Source organism: Meriones unguiculatus (assembly GCF_030254825.1).
Source record: "Meriones unguiculatus strain TT.TT164.6M chromosome Y unlocalized genomic scaffold, Bangor_MerUng_6.1 ChrY_unordered_Scaffold_25, whole genome shotgun sequence".
NCBI classification, from domain to species: Eukaryota; Metazoa; Chordata; class Mammalia; order Rodentia; family Muridae; genus Meriones; species Meriones unguiculatus.
The window spans coordinates 12,972,089-12,991,666 of NW_026843710.1; the positions used below are offsets into that span (position 1 = coordinate 12,972,089).

The 19,578-nt window shown below is 35.8% G+C and overlaps 1 non-coding gene across 1 annotated transcript; it reads right to left on the reverse strand.

Moving 5' to 3' along the window:
* Nucleotides 1–1,044: 1,044 nt before the first annotated feature.
* On the reverse strand, nt 1,045–1,149 carry LOC132651755 (U6 spliceosomal RNA). Its single transcript, XR_009589319.1, has one exon. It is a non-coding gene; the product is annotated as a U6 spliceosomal RNA (small nuclear RNA).
* Between the last annotated feature and the right edge of the window lie 18,429 nt (nt 1,150–19,578).

The following is a 19,578-nucleotide window of genomic DNA, read 5'->3' on the forward strand; positions in this document are numbered from 1 at the left end:
ATATGGAGAATAAATTTCTCCCTTATATTTGGGGCATATATGTTTAGGTTTGTGATGTCTTCCTGGTAGAATTTTCCCTTGATGAGTATGAAGTGTCGCTGTACATTTTTTTTAATTAATTTTTGTTGAAAGTCTAATTTTATCAGATATTAGAATGGCTACTCCTGCTAGCTTCTTGGCACTGTTTGCTTGGAAAGCCGTCTTCCAGCCCTTTCCCCTCATATAATGTCTATCTTTGTGACTTATGTGCGTTTCTTGTATGCAACAGCTTGCTGGGTCTTGATTACGCATCCATTATGTTAGTCTGTGTCTTTTTATTGGAGTATGGAGTTCATTGATGCTGAGAGAGATTAATGACCAGTGACTGTTAGAGCCTTTGATTTTGATGTTGGCTGTGGTAGTAAGTTTGTATGTTTGGTTGCTTTTGTTTCACTGTAGTGAGGTTAATTATTTCCTGTGTTTTCTTGAAAGTAGCTACTATTCTTGGCTTGTATTTTTCCTTCTAGTGTCTTTTGTAATGCTAGATTTGTGTGTAGGTATTGTTGAAATTTGTTATTGTCATTGAATATCTTGTTTTCTCCATTCATGAGGACTGAGGATTTTGCTGGGTATAGTAGCCTGGACTGACATCTGTGTTCTCTTAGGGTCTGAATGATATCTGCCCAGTCTCTTCTGGCTTTCCTAGTCTCTGTTGAGAAGTCAGGTGTGATTCTGATGGGTTTACCTTTATATGTTCCTTGGCCTTTTCCTCTTGCAGCTTTTAGTATATTTCCTTTGTTCTGTATACTTACTGTTTATTATTATGTGGCAGGAAGATTTTTCTTTTTCTTTTTATGTAGTCTTGAATTTTTTGGATGGTCTGTGTCAGGAATTTTTAGATTTAACATTTTCTTTGACAGAGACATTGATTTCCTCCATTGTATCTTCCACACTGAGATTCTTTCTTACATCTCTTGTAGTGTATTGGTTATTCTTACCTCTGTTTTCTTCCCTAAGTTCTTTCTCTCCACAATTTCCTTTATTTGTGTTTTCTTTATTTTCTCAAACAATATGAACAACTACTCGAATTTTCCTGTTATCCTTGTACAGGGGCCATGCAAACTTCTCTGTATAATTCCAATTTCAGTATATGTATACTAGAAAGTATACTAGAAAGAAATATATGTGCTAAAGAAACAAGCATCACATATTTCTTTCTAGTGGTCATTAATAAAGTCTTGTGCCCTTGACTTGTGAGTTTCACTTAATCACAGATTCAATTATTATTTGTCAAATGCAAAGATATGTTCTCACTCAGTGAATTATTTACTGTAAAGTGCTCCCTTACCAAGGCAAATCATTGAACAAAAAATGTTTACTTGGGATATTGCTTTTATTTTTAAAGAAATGATCCATGAAGTCATGTCATCAAGCAGTCATCTTGTTGTAGTCATTTATCAAAACTTATAACTTTCATAATGAACCACAAACAGCAGGCATAGATAGGGAGAATGAGAGAAACAGGGGAAAAGCTAGGGAGACAGATTCAGAAATAGAGAGACTGAGATAGACAGTAACAAATACATAAATTGATAGAAACCTAGAGACAGAGATTCCATTCCCTCTGGTCACTTTCTTTGGCATATCAGCATCAAAGCACACCCTCCTATAATATTAATACAAAGGAACTATATTTTTTAGTATTTTTTATTTTAATTTTTATTGCTTACACTTCATTCGCTTTGTATACCACCATAATCTCCCTTCTCACAATCTCTCCTCCATCTTCATGCATGCCCTTCCTCGAGTTCACTGATAACGGAGATCTTCCTCTCATTCCTTCTGATCCTAGTTTGTCAGATCTCATCATGAGTGGCTGCATTGTCTTCAATTGTCTTCATTGCAAGGCTGTTCCCCCATCAGAGTGAGGTGATTAAAGGACATGCAAATCAGTTCATGTCAGAGGCAGAGCCTGTTCCTATTACTATGGAACTCCCTTGAACAATGAACTTCCATGGGTTATATCTGTGCAAAGTTATAGGTTATCTTCATGCATGGTCCTTGGTTGGTATAAGAGTCTCAGCAAAGACCCCTGTGCTCAGATTATTTTTCTGTTGCTCTCCTTGTGGAGCTCCTGTCCTTTCAAGATCTTCCTATTTCATACTTCTTTCATTAGATTCTATGCTTTTTGCCCAACAGTTGGCCATAAATTTCAGCATCTGCTTTGATAGTCTGCAGGGCACAGCCTTTCAGAGGCCCTCTGTGACAGGCTTCTAACTTGTTCTTTATTTTCTCCTTCTTCTTATTTCCATTCTGTTTGCCTTTTGGGAGGTGGAATGAACATTTTTTTTTTCAATGCAGTTTATTCAGGAACCTTGAACAAACATCTGACACTGGGGAAAGCCAGCCCACATCTTAAATAGCCTCTGGGTAGCCAACCCCAGCGTGCCACGTGGTCATTGCAGATAGGTCCACATACATGTAAGAAAGCCAGATCCACAGCCTTAGCCAAATGTGGAATTGTTCCTGACAGAGAGCACTCACCATCGGGAAGATAGAAGGCGGAAACCAGCTCCATCTTTAAGGCACAACATTCCACAGCTCTCTACAGTTCCCCCTTTTTGTTTTAGATGCATCAGGCAAGAGTAGAGGTCTGATCTCTGATATTAGAAATAAATTAGGACTTTGTACTGATGTTCATTTAGGTGTCATCCACCCGAAGAGCATCAGACCCGACCGATACCTTTTTCTCAGAGGCGGGACCTGGGGCATCAACCCGCATGCAATCAGACATGCTCTTCTCGGGGTCCAAAGCAGCTGACCCTGAGTGCAGTGCTTAGCCTCGCATCCTGAGCGTAACATTTTAGCTTTTTATGGTAGCCAACCATGCTTAGGCAGACTGTCCTGCTTCAATGGCTGTAAAGGCCTGAATGGTCATGGCTGCATTACGCTGTTGTGAGACTCTAATCTTGCATATATACCACAGGCAAACCAAGGAGACCAACACCAGAAGGCCTGCTAACGCTCCCATGCCCGCCCATTCCTTCAGATGATTCATGGCTGCAGCAATCCATGATGATAATCCTGTGGCTAGTCCTGCGTCCACTCTGGTAGAATTTACTGTGACAATGGCTACTCTCAGCTGCTCCATCGTAGTATCGAATTCTCCAGTCCAATTACCTAAAATATAGCTCAACAATTGTTTAGACAGATTTGTAGCACAGGAAAAATTCACATGTTATATGCTAGTGACTCAAAGTCTAGCATATTTTCATTGACAGCCAAGTTGAGCAATTTGCCATAGGGTATCAATTTGCTCCTGCACGATGTCAATCCTCTGATTGAACACCATTAAGCTTCCTTTTAGTTGAGCATTAATTCCTTTTTGTACAACTAAGTCATGAGATATATTGGCTAAATGATTATTCAGGGTCTGAGCAGTCTGCCCACTATGACTCATGGCTAATGTCCCGGTGGTAGCTCCAACAGCCGCCAATGAGATGGCAGTAACAATGGTGGCTGTAGTTCCAAGATCCCTTTTCTGTGTGAAGAGAGTCATAGCGTGAGGGGAATCAACGGGCACAGACAGCCAGCGAGGCATGCGAGTAACTAGGACATACCTAAATTTACTAGCATTCCAGCATTGGGCAAAAAGCAAGTATCATTACCACAATTACTTGGCTCTATCTGGCTAATAATGAAGAAAAATGGGAGATATAAAGAAACAGGTGTGGGCTTACAGGAAATATTATGAGAAGCCTTAACCCCCTCATTGGAACATCCTGCGTCAGTTCTAGAACTAGCCGTGGTTGTGTCCGAGGTCTGAGTAGGTTCAGGAGACCATTGCCCCCTGGGGCGAGACGTGCTCCATGCCAATTGACTAACTCCATGTTTTCCTCTACTTTTGAAAGTCATTTAAGGTTCTTAAATTATTTTTTCCCTTTTTTCTTTTAAATTTTTCATCAATTACTCTTTATTCATTCTGCATCCCCCCATAAGCCCCTCCTTTCTCCCCTCCCAATCCCACCCTCCCTCCTCCCTCTGCTTGCATGCCCCTCCCCAAGTCCACTGATAGGGGAGGTTCTCCTCTCCTTTCTGATCTTAGTCTATCAGTTCACATCAAAAGTGGCTGCATTGTCCTCTACTATGGCCTGGTAAGGCTGCTCCCCCCCAGGGGGAGGTGATCAAAGAGCAGGCCAATCAGATTGTCAGAGGCAGTCCCTCTTCCCATTACTATGTAACCCACTTGGACTCTGAACTGCCCTGGGCTACATCTGTGCAGGGGTTCTGGGTTATCTCCATGAATAATCCTTGGTTAGAGTATGAGTCTCTGGGAAGTTCCCTGTGTTCAAATTTTCTTGTTCTGTTGCTCTCCTTGTGGAGACCCTGTCCTCTCTAGCTCTTACTATTTCCCAGTTCTTACCTAAAATTCCATTCACTCTGCCCAACAGTTGCCCATCAGGCTCAGCATCTGCTTTGATAGTCTGAAGGGCAGAGGCTTTCAAAGGCCCTCTGTGGTAGGTTCCTAGGTTGTTTCCTGTTTTCTTCTTCTTCTGATGTCCATCCTCTTTGCCTTTCCGGATGGGGATTGGATATTTTAGTTAGGGTCCTCTCTCTTGCTTAGTTTCTTTAGATGCACAGGTTTTAGTGGGTTTGTCCTATGTTGTATGTCTATATGAGTGAGTATATACCATATGTGTCTTTTTGCTTCTGGGACAACTCACTCAGGATGATCCTTTACAGATCCCACCATTTACCTGCAAATTTCATGATTTCCTTATTTTTCATTGCTGAATAATATTCCATTGTGTAGATGTGGAATGAGCATTTTTGCCAGAGTCCTCTCTCTATATTATTTTCTGTAGGTGTTGGGATTTCAGTAGGTTTTTCCTATATTATGTATCCATATGAGTGAGTATATATATTGTGTGTATTTCTTTTTCTGGGATAGCTCACTTAGAATGATATTTTACAGTTCCCACCATTTACCTGCAGATTTTATGATTTCCTTGTTTTTATTTTAATTGCTGAACAATATTCCATTGTGTAGCTGTATCACCACATCTGTATCCATTTTTCAGTTGGGGGTCATCTGGATTGTTTCCAGGTTCTGGCTATTATAAATAAAGCTGCTATAAACATGGTTGTGCAGATGTCCTTATTACTTGAGCTACCTTTGGATATGTGCCTAGGTGTGGAATAGCTGTATATTGAGGAAGCACTGTACCTAGTTTTCTGAGAAAGCACCAGATTAATTTCCAGAGTGGTTGTACAAGTTTACCTTCCTACCAGCAGTGGAGGAGGGTTCCCATTATGCAGAACATCTCCACTATGTGTTGTCACTTGAGGTTTTGATCTTGGCCATTCTGATGGTTGTAAGGTGTAATCTCAGTATTGTTTTCATTTGTTTTTCACTGATGGCTAATAATTTTGAGCATTTCTTTAAGTGTTTCTCTGCCATTCAATATTCCTCTATTGAGAATTCTCTCTTTAGCTCTGTTCCCCATTTTTTAATTGGATAACTTGACTTGTTGCTTTTCAACCTCTTTAGTTCTGTATATATACTGGATATTATCCCTCTGTAACATCGAGGCTTGGTGATGATTCTTTCCCAATCTGTAAGCATTCATTTTGTTTTGAAGACAGTGTTCTTTGCTTTACAGAAGCTTTTCCATTCCATGAGGTCCCATTTACTGACTCTTGCTCTTAGAGCCTGTGCTGTTGGTGTTCTGTTCAGGAAGTTGTCTTCTAGTCCAATCAGTTCAAGGTTCTTCCCCACATTTTCTTCTAACTGATTTAATGTGTCTGGTTTTATATTGAGGTCTTGGACTTTGCTTTTGTGCAGGGTGATAAGTATGGATCTATTTACATTTTTTCTATATGTAGACATCCAGTTAGACCAGCACTATTTGCTGAAGATCTGTCTTTTTTCCATTGTATGGTTTTTGTATCTCTGTCAAAACTCAGGTGCCCATATGTGTGTAGGTTTATTTGTGGGTCTTCCATTTGGTTCTGCCATTCTGTTTTTATGCAGTTCCATGCAGTTTTTATTGCTGTAACTCTATAACACAGCATGAATTCAGGGATAGAGATATCTCCAGAAGAACTTTTACTCTAGAGGATTGTTTTAGCAGAGAAACCTAGCCATGAATTCATGAATTAGTGGTTATACAACTACCTCTAACCACATGAGCTCATGTGGCACCTCTGAACAAGCAGTCCTGGAATAAACTACTTTTAGAAGGATTGTCTGTTGGACCACAACAGAAAACACAGCTGCTCTTGTATCCTTGTATCTTGTATATAGGCATATAACCCCAAACCCATTTCTCTCTCCTGAAGGCCCAGTTTAACTGCAATCATCAGGATTGAGGTGTTCCTCACTGATCACTGAGTGGGAGACATTTGCCAATCCAGACACATCAGTGAAGTCAACTGTGCTCATAGAGGGTTGGCCAAAGATATAACAATGAAATCATGACATCACAATGTTATTATAATATCACAATACTATTATGACCTCATATGGTATGATAACAATGTAATTATAAAATCACAATAACAGAACAATGCAATTGAGACATTACAATGCTTACATGACATCACATTATTGGTATCATATCACAATTGTATTATGACATCACAATACTCATGCATGAGAGGACAGAGGAAGACTGTCATAAGTGTCATATCATTGTGGTATGACATCACAATGGAGTTTTGACTTCACAGTGGCATTATTATATCAAAATACTATTACATCATCACAATGATTTTATGACATCACAATGAAATCATGATATCACACTGGAATTATGACTCACCATGGTATGATGACATGATATTGTTGTGATGATATCCTAGTGTTATGACATCCCATGTTATTATAATATCACAATGCTATTATGACTTCACAATGTTATTATGACATCACAAAGCTATTATAAGTTCACAATGATATGACATTGCTATGGTGTTATGATATCACAATCATATAATGTCTTCACAATGGTATCTTGTAGGTGATGATTATTATTTACTATTCATTTATGTTTTATTAATGTTTGCTCTTATTCTCAGACAGCTGAATAACCAATTCACCACAAAGAGACTAGCTTTATTTAGTTAACTTAGAACACAATGCTGGGCAATAATTACTCCCTTCTAAAACTTCAAGCCCTCATAGTTTCCTAACAGTTAGATTTTACCCATTATACTTGCCTTTAGTGAAGTGTTAGGTCTGGTTCATTCTTTTTATGCTGTTCCAAGATCTCTCCTCCTGCTCTGCTCTCCAAGCTCTTCTTCCTCGCCCTTTCTCCACCCACTCATTTCCTGCCCTCTGGCTCCTCCCTTTCCTCAATATAGTGGCTAGTTACTTTATTCTGTCCTGTTTATACAAAGTTGAGACAGTTGCTTATAATAAGTATCACAATGCAATATCCGGATTGAAACCAGAGAGTGAGGGAATAGAAATCAGCATTTGAATGAATGAGGGTAAGGTGTATACATTTCAAAAGAACATTATAACAACAATGGTATTACAACATCAAAATGTTATGATGATATCACAATACTATTATGATATCATAATGGGGTTATGACCTCAATATGCTATTAGGACATCACATTGATATTATGACATCAAAATGCTATAATGACATCACAATGGTATTATTAATTCATAATGCTATTATGACTTAACAAAGGTATTATAAGATCGCAATGCTACTATGACATCCCATTGATAATATGACATCACAAGTATATTATGTCATTATAACTTTATTATGGCATCTTAATTCTATCATCTCATCACAATTTTGTCATGACATCTCACTGCTATTATGACATAACTATGGTATTATGACATAACAATGTTGTCATGATAGTCCAATGCTATTATGACATCAATATTCAAGTAGGACTTCAAATTGTCATTATCATATCACAGTGAAATTTTCATCTAACAGTTTCATTATGACTTCAAAATGCAATTATGATGTCATAATATTTTCTGACATCTCAATGATATTATAATATCACAGTTGTATTATGACATCACAATGCTATTATGATCTCAAAATGATATGACTTCATAATGGTATCATGACATAAATGGGGTATGATATCACATTGGATTTTTGATATCTAAATATTATTATGACTATACAGTCATATGACTTCACAATGCTATTAGAACATCACAATGGTATTATGACATCACAAAGCAATGATGACATCACAAAGCTATTATGACATCAAAATTCATCATGACATCCCAATGATATTATGACATCATAATAGTATTATGATTCACAATGATTTTATGATATTACCATGCTATTAAGACATCACAGTGCCATTATGAGATGATTGTGGAATGGCATCACAATGGAATTTTGACATCAAAATGCTATTATGAATTCACAATGCTGTTATAGCATCATATATTATAGTAACATCACAATGCTATTACGACATGATTGTTTTATGATATCACAATTGAATTATGACTTTACAATGCTATTATGACTATGTAATATTAGAACAATTCAATGCTATGATGACATCACAATGCTATTATGACCTCAAAATGGTATTATGACGACAATGGTATGACACCTAAATATTATTATGACATCACAATGATATGACCTCACAATGCTATTGTGAAATCACAATGGTGTATGATATCACAGTGATATGACATCTAAATGCTATTATGAATTTACAATGACATTACATTAAAATACATTAGGACATCTCAAAGCTATTTTGATATCCCAATGCAATTATGACATCACAATACTCTGATGACAACACAATACTATTATTCTATCAAAATGGTTTTATGATTTCACAATGCTACTATGACATATACTGCTATTATGTCCTCACAATGCTATTTGGACATCACAATGCTATTTGGATATAAAAATGCAAGTATAGCATCAAAATGTTTTTATAGAATTTTGACATCACAAGGCTTTTATGATATCACCATGCTATTATGACATCACAATTCTATTATCACATCACAATTACATTATTACTTCATAATGCTATTATGACATCTCAATATTATGATATAACAATGCTTTTATCATATCACAATGCTATTATGACATGATTGTGGTATGACATCATAATGGAATTTTGACATCACAATGCTTTTATATCACCATGCTTTTATGACACCACAATTCAATGATTATATCATATGCTATAATTTCACAATGGAATTATGACATCACAATGGTATAATGACTTCACTATGTTATTTTATCATCACAATGCTTTTATGGTATCACAATGGTGTTATGACTTTACAATGCTATTATGACATTTCGAATGGTATTACAACACAGTGGTAGGACATCCAAATGGTATTATTATGGTATTATTACATCCCCATTGTATTATGACATCAAATTGTGTTATGACTTCACAATTGTATGCTGAATTCACAATGGTATTATATCACAATGTTATGATGACATCACATACTATTATTTTATCAAGATGCTATGATTATATCACAGTGCTCTTATGTCATCAAAATAGCACTACAACATCACAATACTATGATGATATCATAATGCTTTTATGACATCAAAATGATATTATGATGTCACAATGGTCTTATGACATATCAATAGTATGACATTACTATGATATGATGACTTCACTTTAATATTATGACATCACAGTAGTATTATGATATCACCATACCTTTATAATATCACAATGATGACTTCAAAATAGTATTATAACATCACAATGATATGACATTGCAAATAATTTAGGACATCATAATAGTATGACATTACAATAGTATAATTATATCACAATAATATAATGACATCCTCTATTTTTATTAATTCACAGTGGTATGATGATATCAAAATGGTATTATGATTTCACCATGGTATTATAATATCACGAAGTTATTATGATATGACTATGCTATTAGGACACCAAAAGTTTAAGTACTATGAACTAAAGAAAATTGGGGCTGAAGATGCGGCTTAAAATTTAAGAGCATTGGTTACTCTTACAGAAGTCCTTCTTCAATTCTCAGCAACCACAGGGTGGCTCACTTCCATATATAATGAGATCTGGTGCCCTCTTTCAGTATGCAGGCAGAACAGTGTTTTATATATATATATATATATATAAAATATATATGTATAACAGTGTATATATATACATATATATAAATTATATATATGTATGTATATATATATATAAATTATATATATTAAATTGTTGGTACAAAGTTTGTTTCGAATGTATACATTTTATGCTTTTTCATTCAAATGCTGATTTCTGTCCCACACTCTCTGGTTTCAATCCGGAAATTACACTGTGATGCTTATTCTACGCATCACCTGTCTTAAGTTTGTATAAACATGCCACCATTTGTCCTCTTTATTTTCAATAAAGCAACCAGCTACAGCTCTGAGCAATGAAGAGGATAAGGTGGGTCATCCTGATCCATAGCAGGAGGAGGGAAGGTTGAGAATCAGGAGAAGAGGTCTTGGAACCATGTGGAGAGATGGTCTCTATGTAAGATATGACAAAGCACTAAAGCAAATATGATGAGTGAAATCTGAATGGTAGGAATCTATGTGGTCTTTGAGGTTTAGGTTGAAATATCTATCTCCCAGCAGTATTCTCTAGGTTAATTAAATAAATCCCAGTCTCTGTGTCGTGATTGGGGTAAACAGCTGGTTTAGGATTAACTGCTGTTTAACTAAAAGATATTTCAATAGTAAATATTAATAACTATCAACAAATGGCACCCAGCTAATCTAACTGTACAATAAGTGGCCACCAACTAATCTAAGTATTCACACTCTTTAAATCACACTTTAACATAAGTTTGGGGGAATAATTTTGCAGTAATACAGCCCCAATAACTAGAACTTAAAACCTAAAAACTCCTAGATAAATTACTGTCTTTTTAAAAGACAGTCTTAAACAGGGCCAGGAGAAAAAGACAGCCTATTTTGGACAGACCTGAGACTTAACATAACAAAACTGGCTGCTGCTACAGTCTAACAGAAGGATACTGAAGCATGGCTTCCTTAACATATGGCTGGCTCAGCTCTACTAAACTCAGCAGCCATGTCTGGAAAGAAAGGAAATGGAGGCACACAGACCTCTCTACAGAACTTGGCCTAAAACTGCAATTAAAAAAAATAAAAAATAAATATGCCATGGCAGACAGTGTTTTAATTCACTTTGGCTTTATTTTGTTTGTCATAGTCATGGATCTGTTTGCGATATATTTAATGGTGGTGGCTCTTCTGGAGGAATTTCTCCAAGAAGGTGGAAAGAGAAAAATGGGGAAAACAACCAATAAATGGAATACTAAGTTACAGAAAATAGAAAGGGCACTCTCCCTAATAAAAATTAGATTAATAATGTTTAAAACTCAAAGCTCTCTGGCTGCAAGATACTTGTCAGCTCTTTCTGGTAAGGGTCCACCAATTCACTAAAACATCAACTAAATTCCAAAAAACAACAAACTGGGCTTTGTTTGTTACAGCATAATAACTGACCCCAAACTTAAAATCTTCTCATCACTTTGCTTATTTTTTCATTTAAAGGCTTTGAGATACAATTATATTGATTTGAGAAAAAAAATACTTGAACAAGTTGACGAAGGCACATTCCTTTAATCCTAACACAAATTAAAAAGAAACAGGCCAGTCTGTGAATTCCTGGTCAGCCTAATGGTATTATGTCATCACAATTGTGTCATGACCTCTTAATGCTATTATGACATTACAATGATATGACATCACAATGGTGTCATGATATCTTGCCATGGACCAGCCCAGTCAGGTTCCCTGCGTCCTCGGGAGAATCAGAGTTTTGGATATCAGGAAGGCACAGTTTCAGGCGAGTTGACAGAGACAACACCGAGATAGCTTTGACTTTGCTGAAATTTTACTGAAGTCAGGCTAATAATTTTATAGTGATTTCATTAGGAAGCTCCTTAAAGTTGGCATGCTTTCCAGAACATTCAAACTTTTACCAAGGATACAAAGTTTGTTTTAACTCGAAAGTGCAGCTAAATATAAAGCAAAGCCCACAAGAAATCTTGGCCTAGAAACATTCTGATCAACACAAACACAAAACAAAAACCTCAAACTGTGGTTTCATTATCACTGACTAGAGAAGGGGAAAGTTAGGAGCTGTAATAGTCCACTGAGACAAGTCAAATACCTGCCAAAATATTTTTCTACATTAAAGTCTAAATACACCTTGGTCAACCATCATCCCATGTGTCTTGCTAAAGATTTCTAATCTTCCTTAGAAACAAATGGCTTAAGGGAGGCATGCTCAAGCCTGCTCTACTTGCTTATGCTATTTTTTCCTAAGAGGGAACCTATTATTTCTTTTTCTATTCTTATAATGCTTTCTGATACTAAATCTGATTCATTACTTATTTTTCTTTTACTCTATTTTTGCTAAAGCTTCTAATAATCTATCGAAAATATATTTTCTTAAGTAGCTAACTGTGCTGTTCCAAAAATCACAAAGATAAAACAAAAGGATTAATTCAATCCTTCATCTGAGAAAGCAGAATTTTCAGAGTATGTCTTTTTGGTGTAGATGGCCAGGGAGAATCTCCAGTGACTTCCAGGGAGTGGATTCCCGTAGGAAAAGTGTCTCTTCATCTTAGCAGCATAATTTTCTGCTTATATAGCACATTTTTATGCTCACATAGACACTGGAGTTAGTGTGGCAATATCCCAATGGTATTATGACGCACCAATGGCATTTTGACCTTACAATGGTACTATGACATAAAAAATGGTATTTCAACATGTTTGTGGTATGTAATCACAATAGAATTTTGATGTCACAATGACATTTTGACTTCAAAATGCTTTTATGACATCACAATGGTCTAACATCTCAATGCTATTTTGACATCACAGTTATAGGACATCACAAAGGTGTTATGACATCACAAAAGTATTATGACATCACAAAGGCATCATGACATCAAAATGGAATTATAACATCAAAATGCAATTATAACATCACAATGGTATGATGTTAAAATTTTTTTATGTCATCTCAATGGTATGTCATAACAATAGTGTCATGACATTTCATTGCTTTTATTGCATCACAATATTATTAGAAAATATGAACGTGTCATGATATCCTAATGGAAATATGACATCACAAAGCCATTTCAACATGACTGTGAGATGAAATTACAAAGGAATTATGTATTCGCAATGGCATTATGACCTCAAAATACTATTATGACATCTCACTCATATTATGATATCATGGTGATGTTATGACTTCACAATGATATAATGACATCAAAATGCTATTTTGACATCAAATTAATATGACATTCCATTCACTTATGACACCACGATAGTATTGTGACATTCACAATGTTATTATGAGATCACAATACTCTTAAGACATCACAATGGTATGACAAATAATATGATATTTCGATGCTTTATGACATAAATACAAGACATCACAAAGGTGTTATGACATCACAATAGTATTATGATATCACAATGGTTTATGCCATCAAAATTCTATTGTTACTTCAAAATACTGTTATGATGTCACAATGGTATCATGATATGACAATGGTATTATGACATCACAATAGAATTATGACATCAAAATGATATTATGATATAATAATGCTGTTATAACATCACAATAGTATTAGGACATCACAATGCTATGTTGATATCACAATAGTATTAAGATTTCAAAATTGTATTATGACATTACCATGCTATTGAGACATCACAGATGTATTACAACATGATTGTGCTAAGACATCGCATTGGAATTTTGACAACAAATGGTATTATGACTTCACAATGGTATTATTACATCACAATGATATGATGACATCAAAATGTGATTATGCTATCACAATGGCATTATTACATCAAAATTCATCATGACAACCCAATGCTATTCTGATGTCACAATGATAATACTACATGATTGTTTTATAATATCACAAAGGCATTTTGACATCACTATGATATTATGACATCACAAATTATTATGATATCACAATGCTATTGTGACATTATAATGCTGTTATTACATCACAATGCTATGATGACATTATAAAGCTATTAAGACTTAGTAATGTTGCTATAACATAACAATGCTATGATTTTATCATAATGCATTGATGAAATCACAAAAGCATTATCACATCAAAATGGTATTATGACATTACAATGATATAACATCACAAATCTATAATGACATCACAATGGTGTTATGAGTTCAGAATGCTATGATGCAATTACAATGATATTATTAATTCATAATACTATTATGATATCTCAATGCTATTAGGACATCACAATGCTATGATGACTTCACAATGCTATTATGCTATCATAATGGTGTTATGACATCACAAATCTATTATGACGTTACAATGATATTATGGCATTTTTGACATCAAGATTCACATGACATACCAATGGTATTATGACATTAGAACTTTTAATATCATTACAATTCTATTATGGCATAAAAATGCTATTATGACTTCACAACCAGATCACTACACAATGGTACTCGGACATCACAAAGCAATTATGACTGAGCTTATGTCCTTAATATACTATTATGATATCACAATGCTAATATGATATCACAATGGTGTATAGACAACACAATGGTATTATGACATGTCAAAGCTCTTATGACAGAACAATGTTATTTTGAAATCATAAAGGTATTATTACATCACAAAGCTATTATGAATTCAAACATGCATTATGACATTACAATGTATTATCACATTAAAATGGTATGAAATCTCAATGCTATTATGATATGATAATGCTATTAATACCTCAAATATTATGACCTCGAATGCTATTATGCGATCCCAATGGAATTATGATGTCAGAATGCTATTACAACATCATTATTGTGTTATAACTTTACAGTTCTATTATCACTTCCCAGTATTCTGATGACATCAGTAAGTTATTGTGATATCACAATGGTATTGTTACAACAAAATTCATCATGACATCACAATGCTATTATGTTAGCGCAATGCTTTTTAGACATGATTGTGGTATGACATCACAATGGACTGTTGATGTCACAATAGAATTATGACATCACAAGGCTATTATGCTATCACATTGGTACTATGATATCACAATAGTATTAGGATATCACAATGCTATGATTACTTCAAAATGTAATTATGACATCACAATGGTATTATAACATCACAAAAGTATTAGGATATAACCAAACTATGATGGCTTCAAAAAATTGTCATTACATCACAAAGGTATTGAGATCCCTATGCTATTATAACATCCCAATATCATTATGATATCTTTATTCTATTAGGACATCACAATGCTATGATGGAATTTGAATGCAATTATGCTATCAAAATGGTGTTATGATTTCACAATGATTTTATGAGATCACAAGGCCATTATTATATCACAATGGCATTTTGACATAAAACTTCATCATTCCATCTAATTGTTCTTAGGACATCACAATGTTATTACAACATGCTTGTGGTATGACATCGCAATGGAATTATGACATTAAAATGCTATTATGACATCACAATGGTATGACTTTACAATGATATTAGGACATCGCCATGCTATTATGATATTACAATGCTCTTTTGTCATCACAATTATATTATGACATCACAATGATATTATGATATCACCATGGTATTATGATTTTGAAATGGTGTTAAGACAGGATAGTGATATGAGAGCACAATAGAATTTTGACATCAAAAAGCTATTATGACTTCACAACAGTAAGACTTTGAAATGATATTAGGACATCCAATGCTATGATCACATCACAATGCTTTTATGACATCACAGTTGTATCATGACATCAAATCCATTATGATATCTGAATGCTTTTATGATATAACAGTGGGTAGGTGCTGATTGCCTGAGAGGGTGAATAATGTAATGAAACAGTAAGAGTTTCTAGAGCCAGTTATTAAAAGAGCCAAGTGAGCAGCCTGATTGAGAGAAATGCTGAGCAGCCCTACATGCCTCAATCTGGGCAGCTGAAAGCACACAAACCAGAGATGACAGTTCCTGTGTCCAAGATGGTTAGTTCAGATAATCTATCACATATTTCTTTCAAGTGCTCATTAATAAAGTCCTGAGTCTTTGACATATCAGTTTCCCATTATCACAGATTCCATTATTATTCATTAAATTCACAGATATGTTCTCAGTCAGTGAATTACTTACTGGGAAAATATTCCCTGAGCAAGGGAAATCTTTGAACAAAAAGTGTTTCATTAGGAGCTTGCTTATATTTTTACAGAAATATATATTTTACATGATGTCACATCAGCAAACAGACAACTTGTTATAGTCCTTCAGCAGAACTGAGAGGTTTTCCTTCTAAACCTCCAGCACCAGGCAGAGAGTGGGAGACTGAGAGAGACAGAGAGATAAAGAGCTAGAGAGACAGATTCAGAAATAGAGAGATGGAGACCAACAGAAACAAAGATATAAAGTGACAGAGACAGAGAGGCATTCTGTCTGGTCACTTACATTGGCATATCAACCTCAAAGCACATCTTCCTAGTGACTTCTAGGATAAAAGAACATAGTTATCCTGATAGTTTGTCATTCAATACAATGATTAAACTCCCAGCAACTAGCAAGGACTAAAGATCAGGACTGACAATTTCCTTTGAGGAAATTGTAGAATATTTCAAAAAGAGGGTATTATTCAGTAAAGAAAATAAGATCATGATATTTTTAAGGCAAAAAAAAAAAATGGAACCAGGAAAAATCATCCTGGGTAAAGTAACTAAAAGGCAGAAATACAAATATGGTATATATTCACTTATTAGGAGATTTTCTAATAGTGGAGGATAAAGTTCAAATAAGCCATCTAATTGTGACCAAACAGTCTTCTACTAGAGAGATTGGGTGGAGTCAATTGAGGTGTTGGGCAAGGGCATCCTACAGAAATTTTCAAGCAACCCAGGCTGTTGTTATTATGCTGGTCTTTGTTCTCAACTGATTGATAGTTGCCATGTTCTTGCAACCACAGAGATGGTTTCTTCTGCATAAAATCAAATTATATACAGAGACCCACAGTCAGATATTATGCAGAGAAAGACCTTAAAACAACCAGCTCTAGATGGGATTTGCCTATGAAATTCTCCCTACTTTCAGAGCTCTTGGAAGCCTGCAGGAGAGGAGGCATAAAGAGTGTCCTAAATGGAGTAATTTGAGGACACAATCAGAACTGCCTTGATAATCAGGCCACATAGGAAGATGATGCTGCCAGCCTTGATGAGATCTGATAAGGCAGGGTCAGATAAAAGGGGAGGAAGACATCCCCTATCAAGGAACTAGAGAAAGGGCATGGGGTAGAAGAAGGGGGGTGGTAGGGCTTGCAAGGAGAAAAGGGAAGGCAACAGAGGTGGTACAATGTGAACAAATTGTAATGAATAATTATGTAAGAAATACTGTAATCAAGGTGATGAACAATAGAGCTACTTCGGGAGTGATGGCTTCTTCTTTGAGGTGCTGCCCGGGAGTGGCAAGGATGAGCTCAGTTTTCTTTCTTTTTTTTTTTTTTATTAAAAACATTAAGTGTTTGGAATGTGAGGCAATCAACAAATAATTCTAAATATTAATTTTTTTGTTTCTTTTTTTTAATTTTATTTTTTTATCAGTTACATTTTATTAACTCTGTATCCCAGCCATGTCCCAATCCCTCATTCCCTCCCAGACCCTCCCTCCCTTCCTCATATCCACTGTACCCCTTTCTAAGTCCACTGATAGGGGGGACCTCCTCCCATTCATCTGATTCTGTTTTATCAGGTATCTTCAGGACTAGCTGTAAAGCGCTCTTCTATGGCCTAACAGGACTGCTCCTCCCTTGGGGGTGGGGAGGCCAAAGAGACAGTCATTGAGTTCCTGTTAGAAATAGTCCTTGTTCCCCTCACTTTGGGAAACCAATTGGTTACTGAGCTACCACAGGCTACATCTGAGTGGAGGTTCTAGGTTATATCCATCCATGGTCCTTGGTTGAATGTCAGTCTCAGAAAAGACCCTGTGCCCAGATATATTTGGTCCTTGTGGAGCTCCTATCCTTTCCCCATCAGACTAACTCCCCTTCTTTCTTATGATTCACTGTACTCCGCCAAAGGTTTAGTCATGAGTCTTAGTTTCTGCTTTGAAACACTGCTAGGTAGAGTCTTTCAGATGCGCTCAGTAGACTCCTGTCATATGTTCAATGCACATCCCATCTGTCTTTCTAAATGAGGATTGATCATCTTACCCCATGTCTGCTCTCTTGATTATCTTTTTTAGGTATATAGATTTCATAATGTTTATGATATCTTATAGGTCTATATAAGGGAGTATATACCGTGTTTGTCTTTCTTCTTCTGGGATATTTCACTCAGAATGATCTTTTCTAGATCCCACCATTTGCCTGCAAATTTCATGATTTCCTCCTTTTTGATTGCTGAGTAGTATTCCATTGTGTAAAAATACCACAATTTCTGTACCCATTCCTCCACTGAAGGACATCTGGGTTGTTTCCAGGTTCTGGCTGTTACAAATAAAGCTGCTATAAACATGGTTGAGCAAATATCCCAATTGTGTACTTAAGCAAATTTTGGGTATATACCTAGGAGTGGTATAGCAGGGTGTTGAGGAAGCACTATTCCTAATTGTTTGAGAAAACACCAGATACATTTCCAAAGTGTTTGTACCTGTTTACATTCCCACCAGCAGTGGAGGAGGGTTCCCCTTTCTCCACATCCTCTCCAGCATGTGTTATCACTTGAGTATTTCATCGTGGCCATTCTGATAGGTGTAAGTGATATCTCAGGGTCGTTTTGATTTGCATTTCCCTGATGGCTAATGAGGTTGAGCATTTCTTTAAGTGTTTCTCTGCCATTCGATATTCCTCTGTCGAGAATTCTCTGTTTAGTTCTGTTCCCCATTTTTCAATTGGGTTACTTGGTTTACTGCTTTTCAGCTTCTTTAGTTCTTTGTATATACTGTCTATTAGCCCTCTGTCAGATAAAGGGTTAGTGAAGATTCTTTCCCAATCTGTAGGCAGTCATTTTGTTTTGATGATGGTGTCCTTTGCTTTACTGAATATTTTCAGTTTCATGAGGACCCATTTATTGTTTGTTGCTCTTAGAGCCTGTGCTGTTGGTGTTCTGTTCAGGAAGTTATTTCCTGTGCCAATGAGTTCTAGGCTGTTCCCCAATTTTTCTTCTAATAGATTTAGAGTATCTTGTTTTATGCTGAGGTCTTTGATCCACTTGGAATTTAGTTTTGTGCAGGGTAATGAATATAGATCTATTTTTATTTTTCTGCATTTGGACATCCCGTTGGACCAGCATCGTTTGTTGAAGATGCTGTCTTTTTCCATTGAATGGATTTGGCTTCTTTGTAAAATTTGAGTATTCATAGGTGTGTGGATTTATTTCTGCGTCTTCTATGTGATTCCATTGATCCTCCTTTCTGTTTTTATGCCAATACCATGCAGTTTTTTTATTACTAT